Source organism: Schistocerca serialis, chromosome 1 (genome assembly GCF_023864345.2).
Source record: "Schistocerca serialis cubense isolate TAMUIC-IGC-003099 chromosome 1, iqSchSeri2.2, whole genome shotgun sequence".
NCBI lineage: Eukaryota > Metazoa > Arthropoda > Insecta > Orthoptera > Acrididae > Schistocerca > Schistocerca serialis.
Window position 1 is genome coordinate 133,516,880 of NC_064638.1, and position 9,636 is coordinate 133,526,515.

General features: G+C 41.8%; 1 pseudogene; it reads right to left on the reverse strand.

Moving 5' to 3' along the window:
- Nucleotides 1-6,531: 6,531 nt before the first annotated feature.
- On the reverse strand, nucleotides 6,532-6,648 carry LOC126428596 (5S ribosomal RNA; annotated as a pseudogene).
- Between the last annotated feature and the right edge of the window lie 2,988 nt (nucleotides 6,649-9,636).

Here is a 9,636-nt window from a genome sequence, read left to right on the forward strand (position 1 = left end):
CGTTCATTTCCTTATGATTAACCTGTATTTGTTAATTTGATTATTTCTGTCGTTTTAAACAGATACCGGTAGCGACTGTCGTCAGTTATGATTCGATTTGGTGTCCTACAGTGTTTTTAAACATTCAGATCTTCTTGTTATACATATATGTAACTGAAATGTATTTACTGTTTCCATTGTAACGAGAAAAATTTCTTCCCAGTTCTTGCTGTACCTCCTGACGTTCATTATGGCTGAGGAGAGTGTATTGAAGATACACTCTCTTCTGTTTTCCTTCTGGAAATTATTTCTTATTGTTTTCGTTGCAATATTCTTAATTCGAAGTAATAGTTTTCCGAAGTGGTAAATTGTCTTTATTAGGTTCACGAAATCAACGGATATGACGTCGCAGTCCGCCTATTATTCGCGACGTTTGTGGCGTGTTTCTCACGTCGCTCGCCAAAGCGGACGACACGGATCAAAGTTTCCTCTTCGTCCGTCGCGTTCAATAAAGTTGACGGTTTACTTGCTCATTGTGTGGAATCCAATCATAGCTGACACGCCACACGTTGCCTTTCACGGTGATGGATTGAGAACTGTTGACGTCACAGCCGCTACCATGGACATACAGGGTGAGTTAGCTGCCGCTACTGATGTAATTGTATGCAACCCGCAGTATTATATCTGGCTTTAAAAAACCACGAGGAAATTTTCATATTCTCTCCCTCGCTACGCCAAAACTATTAGTTCCACTGAAAAAAATGGACAGGGCCCTTTTTTTGTAGGAAATTTAATGTAGTTAAATTCTGTATCGGGATACTTTTTCATTAGATGCCGTAGTTTTGGAGTTGTCAAGGAAGACATACTAAAGTGACCTTCAAACGCACCCTCACTCCCACACTCAGCCCGCACAGATCAGGGTTTCTAACACGCTGTCCATGGCACTCCCTCCTGCAGCTGTACAAAAATTTCTGATTACGCGAACTACTCATGATATTCGATCTTTTTAGGCTTTCATTGATTGGCCTTTTTATTCCACCCACTTAGTCGAGCGTTTGCAAATTATAAAACTGACTCGTGTGTGTAAATTTTATATAACAATTTTGTGAAGTTTAGCAGCATACGAGGGTCGTCCACAAAGTAAGTTCCATTTGGTTATATAAAACAAACGTGTACAGATAGAGAAAAATTATTTATTGTACAAAACTCTACAACTGTTAACCTAATTTTCTACATAGCTTAAGAAATTTTTTAGGCACTTGTCATAGCGGGACACAAATCTTTGTATGCCTTCTTCATAGAAGGTTGCCACCTGTGTATTGAACAATGTTGCAACATGTTCTTTCCGCTCGTCGTAATCGTTGAAGTGTTGACCACCAAGGACAGATTTTAGGTATAAGAAGAGATGAAAAAAGTCGCTAGGAGCGAGGTCTGGGCTGTACAGATGATGATCAAACTCGTCCCAGTGAAATTCCTGTAAGAGTTGTTTGGTAACATTCGCCGTGTGAGGTCGGGCATTATAGTGGAAAAAAAAAACACGTTTTGACAGTACTCCTCGGCGGCTTGTTCTATATTGCGCGGTGCAATTCCTTAATGGTCTCTCAGTAACCATGTTCACTGATGCACGTTAACGAATCAATAACGGAAATAAAATGTAGGTTTCGGCGTGGGATTGAAATTCAGGCTGAAAGGACATTACCGACGACATTCGCAGATGACATTGCCATCCTCAGTGAAACTGAAGAAGAATTACAGGAATGAATACAGGATAAGGATTGGGAGTAGACGGAAGAAAGAGGAAAGTGATGAGAAGCTGAAGAACGACAACTTCGAGAAACTTAACATCAGAATTGTTCATAACGGAGTAGACAAAGTTTAGGAATTTTCCTACATAGGCAGAAAAATAAGCCATGATAAACGGAACAATGAGAACATAAAAATCAGAGTAGCACTGCCAAAAATTGGCTTTCCTGGCCAAGAGGTGTCTATTACTATCTACATCTACATATATACTCCACTAGCCACCAAGCAGTGTGGCTCACCGCAGTTCGCACCGAAGTCATATCCCCCCCCCCCCCCACCCCCCGCCATACACTGTTAAACTCGCGGATCGCGTGAGGGAAAAACGACTGTCTGAACGCCTCAGTACGAGCTCTAATTTCCCTTGTCTTTCAATGGTGATCATTGCACAATTTGAAAGTTGGTGGTAATAATAAATGCTCTTCATCTACTACATCTATCAAACATAGACCTTGAGGAAGAAATTTCTAAATTGCATTTGGAGCAGAGCATTATATGGTAGTAACTCATGGACTGTGGACAATCCGGAACAGAAGAGGATCGAAGAATTGGAGATGTGATAGTAGAGACGAATGTTGAAAATATTAGGTGGACTGATAAGATAAGGAATGAGGAGGCTCTCCACAAAATGATTAAGGAGAGGAACAGGTGGAAAACACAGGAAGAATGGGCAGGGTGGTAGGACATGTGTTAAGACATCGGGCAAGAGCTTCCATGCTACTAGAACCAGCTGTAGAGTCCAAAAATTGTAGAGAAAGACGGAGATTGGAATAAACAATACAACAAATAATTAAGCTACGTAGTCTGCTCTGAAATGAAAAGTAAGAACACTGATGACTAAGAAGAAAAGTACTATTCAGTCTGGCCGTATCGTAGAAAAGGTGTTGCAAGCATCTTATGAGTTCCACTTGGTAACGCTGATGCAGTGACGAACACTGTACGTAGGCACTGAGACTTTAATAAGACTGATCTGGAGATATTTATCAATCAACTGAAACGGTTGTCAGTAGATTGTAATTTATTTTTTATTGCTGCCACGATTATTACAAATCGCTTTGTCTTCGTCACCCAACGATGTCAGGCCTTACAAACATTCATTTGTATCATAGAAAAATCCCCATCCGTGGGTCACGTGCATGCGCGTCTCACACCTCTGTGGCGCAATAAATTATCACACGGGGCCACGTGGTATTTCCTTTCATCCGTCATTAATCGTGCTAACGCCGACGTTTCATTTAGCATAATAAATTAAATAACTGTGGGAGTAATTAATTCGAGGCTGGACCATCAATCACGGCTTCTCACCTGCAGGTTAGGCCGCCCGCTTGACGTCACACACGGGCTAACCACACCAGGCGTCCTACGTCAGCTGGCTTAGGCAGGCTTCCGGCATGCGTGGTGAGCGCCATCTGTCCAGTCTAAAAAGCATGATCTCAAACATGTACTAGGAATTCCTACGTTTCAAAACAGCAATGGATGGGAAATTCCTAAAGTTTGAAAGGCCATTTGTATGAGAAATGTAAGAATTTGCTATGTGTGGTTTCCTGGCGTAGTAATTCATTTCAATTATTTATTTGTTTGCTTTTATTTATTTGTTTAATCTGACCTACATAAGGCCCTCTCTTACATCGGACTAGCCTCTCACACGTACGGTACCTCTTTTTACATCGTAATTATCTAAGAAGTAACAATTTTAGTAAGACCAACGGTATTCAAATGATTCGTCTCTATGCAGAAAATGTGTGTAAATAGTTGTGATTAATTACTAATAATGTTAATACTAGCATTACTGCTGCTGCTGACGCTAATAGATCTGCATTTCTCACAGCTTGACCGACTGTTTTGCTTCTGCTTGTAAGCAATATGAGTTTCATGCAAGGTGATTCATGAGCTGTTTTCGTTCTTCAGCTAGCCAAGTTGCAGGTTTCCTTCTTACTTTTCCAGCCTTTAGGGGAGCACATTAGTCGTTGAGTAAGTCTGTTAGTAAAAGCATGAAGCTTTTGTGAAGTTTTTGTTTATCTCCGAGAAGGGCATAGACGGCGTCCCCAAACTGTTTCTTCTTCCTCAATTGCAAATTTAGATAAATTAATGCTTTTTAGTCAGTTGTGGCTCCTAACTGGAACGTTCTAGCAAGTGCATCATGAAAATTATATCATGGGAGATGTACCAGTTGCAGGTATTTGAGGGTACAAATTAGTTTGAGGATTTCGTTGCGAATATAACTATGTGGCCACTGCTCATATGATGGGTAGCAGCAAGCTGAAATAGTGACACCTTTGAAGAAGAAAACGTGCACTCAAATTTTATACTGAAGGGAAAACTGTACAGAAAATTTACATTGTTGTCACCAGCTACAATTATATGCTTGTATGTACATTAGAGACTTCAAAGAGCAGTTTCGAAGCAGACAATCCCAACCGTATTTCGAGGTTCTTAGAGGACACATATCAAGCACTTTCTGTTAAGGGATTTGATTTCTATGAACATATATTCCACCTATTTATCTTCACTGTTGTTGGATGTGTAGAGCACAGTACGGGATAAATCATGCACTGTCGGCGGATGAATTATCTTGCAAGCCAGAGAAAGATGGAAGCAATGTAGTCTACTTCTGAAAGTGCTGTCTTCGGCGGCTGTCCACACTATCGGTGGACGAATACGACGCGCAGGAAGACGCAGTGCGGAAGCAGAAAGTGTTACAGATTTGTGAGCGCCATCTGGAGGATGGTGCTGGACACTCAGAGGTGCCAGGCGAATGTTTGTACCTGTGTGATGCCGGCCTCTCGTGGTATTTGTTGTGTACCTCTTGCTTTGCACACAAGAGTAGTTGCAATGCCTCTCATAAATAGTGTCTATGTAGAGTTGTATACTGTGGACTATCGTAGTTGCAATGCCTCTCATGAATAGTGTCTATGTAGAGTTGTATACTGTAGACTACCTTAGACTACCATTAGTAAGCGTAGACTACTAGCAGTCTTGGTCAGTTAAGATTGCAACTGCATTACCTTCACTATAGATGTCTTGCATAACTATCAGGCGGTACCTCATTTCGATCGCTTTGTTTACATACACGATGAATGTCTTACTGGATTTCCCTAGAAACTGGAAGTGGTTAACTGTCTAGAAACTCAGGGAGGATGCACAAAGGGCAGAGTAACCTATGGGATATTGTTGTGGTACGTAGTTAGCATCCTGTTGATTACTTGAAAATAAACGATATTGTTAGCAAAACTGAAGTTGCCAATGTTTAATTTTATTCAAAATTGTAACGGTAAACAGAGGGATGTTGTAGAAGAAATTCAAAAAAAGTTGCATATTTATAACTTAGGTATAGAGGACACAGTTTCCTCAAAAAGCAGTAAAATAAAAAGAAACACAAAACAGAAATATGTCAATCATCGCTTCAGTACTTTGTATAGCTGATGTAAAACGTGTTCTTTATAAACAGCTTTCGCACCTTGTCTTTGATAATGGTGATGAACATTCTATTGAGTACAAAATTGTATAGATTTCTTCTGCTTCTGCGTATAAACTGTCTTGCATCGAAAGTAATTGCTTGGTTATGCAATTTACATTTTGCAAGGATATAAAGTACACAGTAGACGAACACTGAATGACTAATGGTTCTAATTATGTGCAGGAGAATCATACATACAAAAAACAAAGAGACTTCATCAGTTCCCAATTTCTGTCTCCCTACCAACGCTATCAATAGTACCTATAATTCTATTATTTACTACTTCGTTTGTATACTGTATTAGAACTACCAAGCTAAAGTTTTAGTAGAGCGCACCTCAATGTGCGTGTGATCCGTCTAATGCAACGTACCAGCCCTATAGAAAAGTAGTTTCAGCGAGTGCTATCTTTCATTCATCTTCATTTAGATTGTTTTGAGATACGAAGGTTGTTGAAGACCATCTTTTACACTAACGTCAGTTAATATCAACAGACTGACTTACACTCAAAGTAGCAGCTAGTTCTTATCTTTTGTCTTACATGTGTCGAGCTGAAATGATGTAAGAAACAGGAAAAAGGTTTTTGCGTTTTCCGTTTCTATAGGTGCAGTTCAGCTATAGTTGTGCAGCTAGATTTTCGCCAAGTACTGCACTAACTGTAGCAGAAAACATTCGACAACAGGGCCAGAATTTTCAAGAGAGTATTAGTCTATGTAAAGGGAAATCCATAGGACATCTCCCATTCCGTACTCCGTGCTTCTTCAGGATCTAAACCGTATGCGACAGAGTTTTACACGTAGTCCTATCTAGGGCCAATCGTCGTTCAGGTCGAGACATAATGATACCTCATATGATTGCCGGGCCTATTTTGTAGCGATTAAACTGCTGCAACGCCCTCATCATGACGATGAACAACGTGGAGATTTTTGTGATTTGTTCGGAACGTGGAGATAGAAGAGAACAATTTTCTTCAACATGTAACATTCAGCGATGAGGGTACATTCCATTTAAGTGCAAAAATGAGTGTTTACTGATTTTATTTATCAAAATATAGGGAATACACCGACTACCTACCAACGTCGAGCATGAGAGAGATCACTCCGTCTTCTGGCCACAAGTGGCCCATCGGGACCATCCGACCGCCGTGTCATCCTCATTTGAGGATGCGGATAGGAGGGGCGTGTGGTTAGCACACCGCTCTCCCGGTCGTTATGATGGTTTTCTTTGACCGGAGACGCTACTATTCGGTCGAGTAGCTCCTCAATTGGTATCACGAGGCTGAGTGCACCCCGAAAAATGGCAACAGCACATGGCGGCTGGATGGTCACCCATCCAAGTGCCGGCCACGCCCGACAGTGCTTAACTTCGGTGATCTCACGGGAACCGGTGTATCCACTGCGGCAAGGCCATTGCCTACGAGAGAGAGAGTCTCGAAATTTTGCGAAGGTGCAGATCTTCTTCTTTTTAAATTTGCTTATTCGTTCCCAGTTTTCAACGTCCCATAAGCTTGTGATATACGATGTGACTTACGAAACGGCCGTAGCAAGAAAGGGAAAAATGTAATATCTAACTGAAACATCCACGCTTGCTCTAAAATTTACGAAACACGATGTGCTTAATTGGGTATAGTTGTAGTGGCAGACATAGTCTGTGATCATGTAGTTCACATATTCGTCTGTAGAACACACAGTTCATTACTCGGAACAAAGGAATATAAAACTCCCCAAAATTCTAACATCCAGTCAGTTGAAGAATGAAAAATAATAAGAGTTCATGTTTGCCCGCATTAAAGTGTTAACGTAATGAACTGTTCAAAATGTGTTTCTGCTGTCACACAATTCTTCCAGCAAGGAGCAAAAAGAAATCGAAAAATGTTCAGATAGCCCTACACCTAACCCAGAAAATTTAATGTCCCTACTCTCTACATCTGCTCAGAAACCAAAGTCCAGCACATACATGAAAGTTAAACTTCGTCGGCATAGTTGGCACCATGGAATTTCTGGGTCTACTCGGTGTAGAAACAAGATCCGAAACTCGCCGTAAAATCATGAAAGTACTTTTACAATACGTCGCTGGTTGGTCGGAAATATTATAAGTCCATACCTTACTAACCTTCCGCTGATCATAGAATCAATCAAGTGAAGTCGACACATCTTCACTGCTGGCTAGCTCTCATAATAAAATTCCCGCGCCGTATATATAGGGTGTCCCACAAACGTTGCAACAGTCTCTGAGGGGTTGTAGAGGGTGTCTTGAGGAACAAATCAGGGATAGGAACCCGTGTCTGGAAACGTCGTGAGAAGACGCTACAGAGCGCCGAAGTTACAGGTGCTGGCCCCTGCCGCTAGGCCACCCCTTCGGCTTCATATGTGACTGTACTCCTATGCTGAACGTACTCGTAGGCGGAACGTCTCGCAGTGCTGTTTGTTACTCAGTAATCGCGACAGACTGCCACGACTGCCAGTGCAGAACATTCAGCTAGCTGTTGCATAGGTAGGTATTACTTCGTACGAGCGCGACTGTCTGTTGCCTCTGTGGGTAACTGTTCTTAAGATGGTTTCCATCTGTAGTCTATTTTTTTCTTGGCACTCTCTGAAATATTCAATGTTTTTCGGTACACAGGAGAAAAATAAACTGCAGAGGAAATCCGCGCCTAAAACCCTTATCCATCAGGGCAGCAGATATTTAAACTCACAGGCGACAGGGTATATTTATGAAGCAGCTAGTAACATCTCCTCCACCCGTGATCATGGGAATCGCAGATATCTGAATAACAAGCAACATTGCAATACGTTCCACCTACGGTTCGTCAGTGTACAAAGTCAAGTTACTGCCAGAGGGATAACTTAGTGGTAGGCGCCGTAGCATGTTACTTCGACCCTCAGTAACGTTATTCGATGATGTTACTAGGCACGTGTCCGTATCCTCGATTTCTTCCTCAACCTCTACAACCTCTCGACGTTTGTCGCAACGTTGGCAGAAAATCCTAAGAAATTTTGGTCTTATGTCAAAGCGGTAGGTGGGTCAAAACAAAATGTCCAGACACTCTGTGACCAAAATGGTACTGAAACAGAGGATGACAGACTAAAGGCCGAAATACTAAATGTCTTTTTCCAAAGTTGTTTCACAGAGGAAGATTGCACTGTAGTTCCTTCTCTAGATTGTCGCACAGATGACAAAATGGTAGATATCGAAATAGACGACAGAGGGATAGAGAAACAAAATCGCTCAAAAGAGGAAAGGCCTCTGGACCTGAGGGGATACCAGTTCAATTTTACACAGAGTACGCGAAGGAACTTGCCCCCCTTCTTGCAGCGGTGTACCGTAGGTCTCTAGAAGAGCGTAGCGTTCCAAAGGATTAGAAACGGGCACAGGTCATCCCCGTTTTCAAGAAGGGACGTCGAGCAGATGTACAAAACTATAGACCTATATCTCTAACGTCGATCAGTTGTAGAATTTTGGAACACGTATTGTGTTCGAGTATAATGACTTTTCTGGAGACAAGAAATCTACTCTGTAGGAATCAGCATGGGTTTCGAAAAAGACGGTCATGTGAAACCCGCTCGCGCTATTCGTCCACGAGACTCAGAGGGCCATAGACACGGGTTCACAGGTAGATGCCGTGTTTCTTGACTTCCGCAAGGCGTTCGATACAGTTCCCACACAGTTTAATGAACAAAGTAAGAGCATATGGACTATCAGACCAATTGTGTGATTGGATTGAGGATTTCCTAGATAACAGGACGCAGCATGTCATTCTCAATGGAGAGAAGTCTTCCGAAGTAAGAGTGATTTCAGGTGTGCCGCAGGGGAGTGTCATAGGACCGTTGCTATTCTCAATATACATAAATGACCTTGTGGATGACATCGGAAGTCCACTGAAACTTTTTGCGGATGATGCTGTGGTGTATCGAGAGGTTGTAACAACGGAAAATTGTACTGAAATGCAGGAGGATCTGCAGCGAATTGACGCATGGTGCAGGGAATGGCAATTGAATCTCAATGTAGACAAGTGTAATGTGCTGCGAATACACAGAAAGATAGACCCTTTATCATTTAGCTACAAAATAGCAGGTCAGCAACTGGAAGCAGTTAATACCATAAATTATCTGGGAGTACGCATTAGGAGTGATTTAAAATGGAATGATCATATAATGTTGATCGTCGGTAAAGCAGATGCCAGACTGAGATTCATTGGAAGAATCCTAAGGAAATGCAATCCGAAAACATAGGAAGTAGGTTACAGTACGCTTGTTCGCCCACTGCTTGAATACTGCTCAGCAGTGTGGTATCCGTACCAGATAGGGTTGATAGAAGATACAGAGAAGATCCAACGGAGAGCAGTGTGCTTCGTTACAGGATCATTTAGTAATCGCGAAAGCGTTACGGAGATGATAGATAA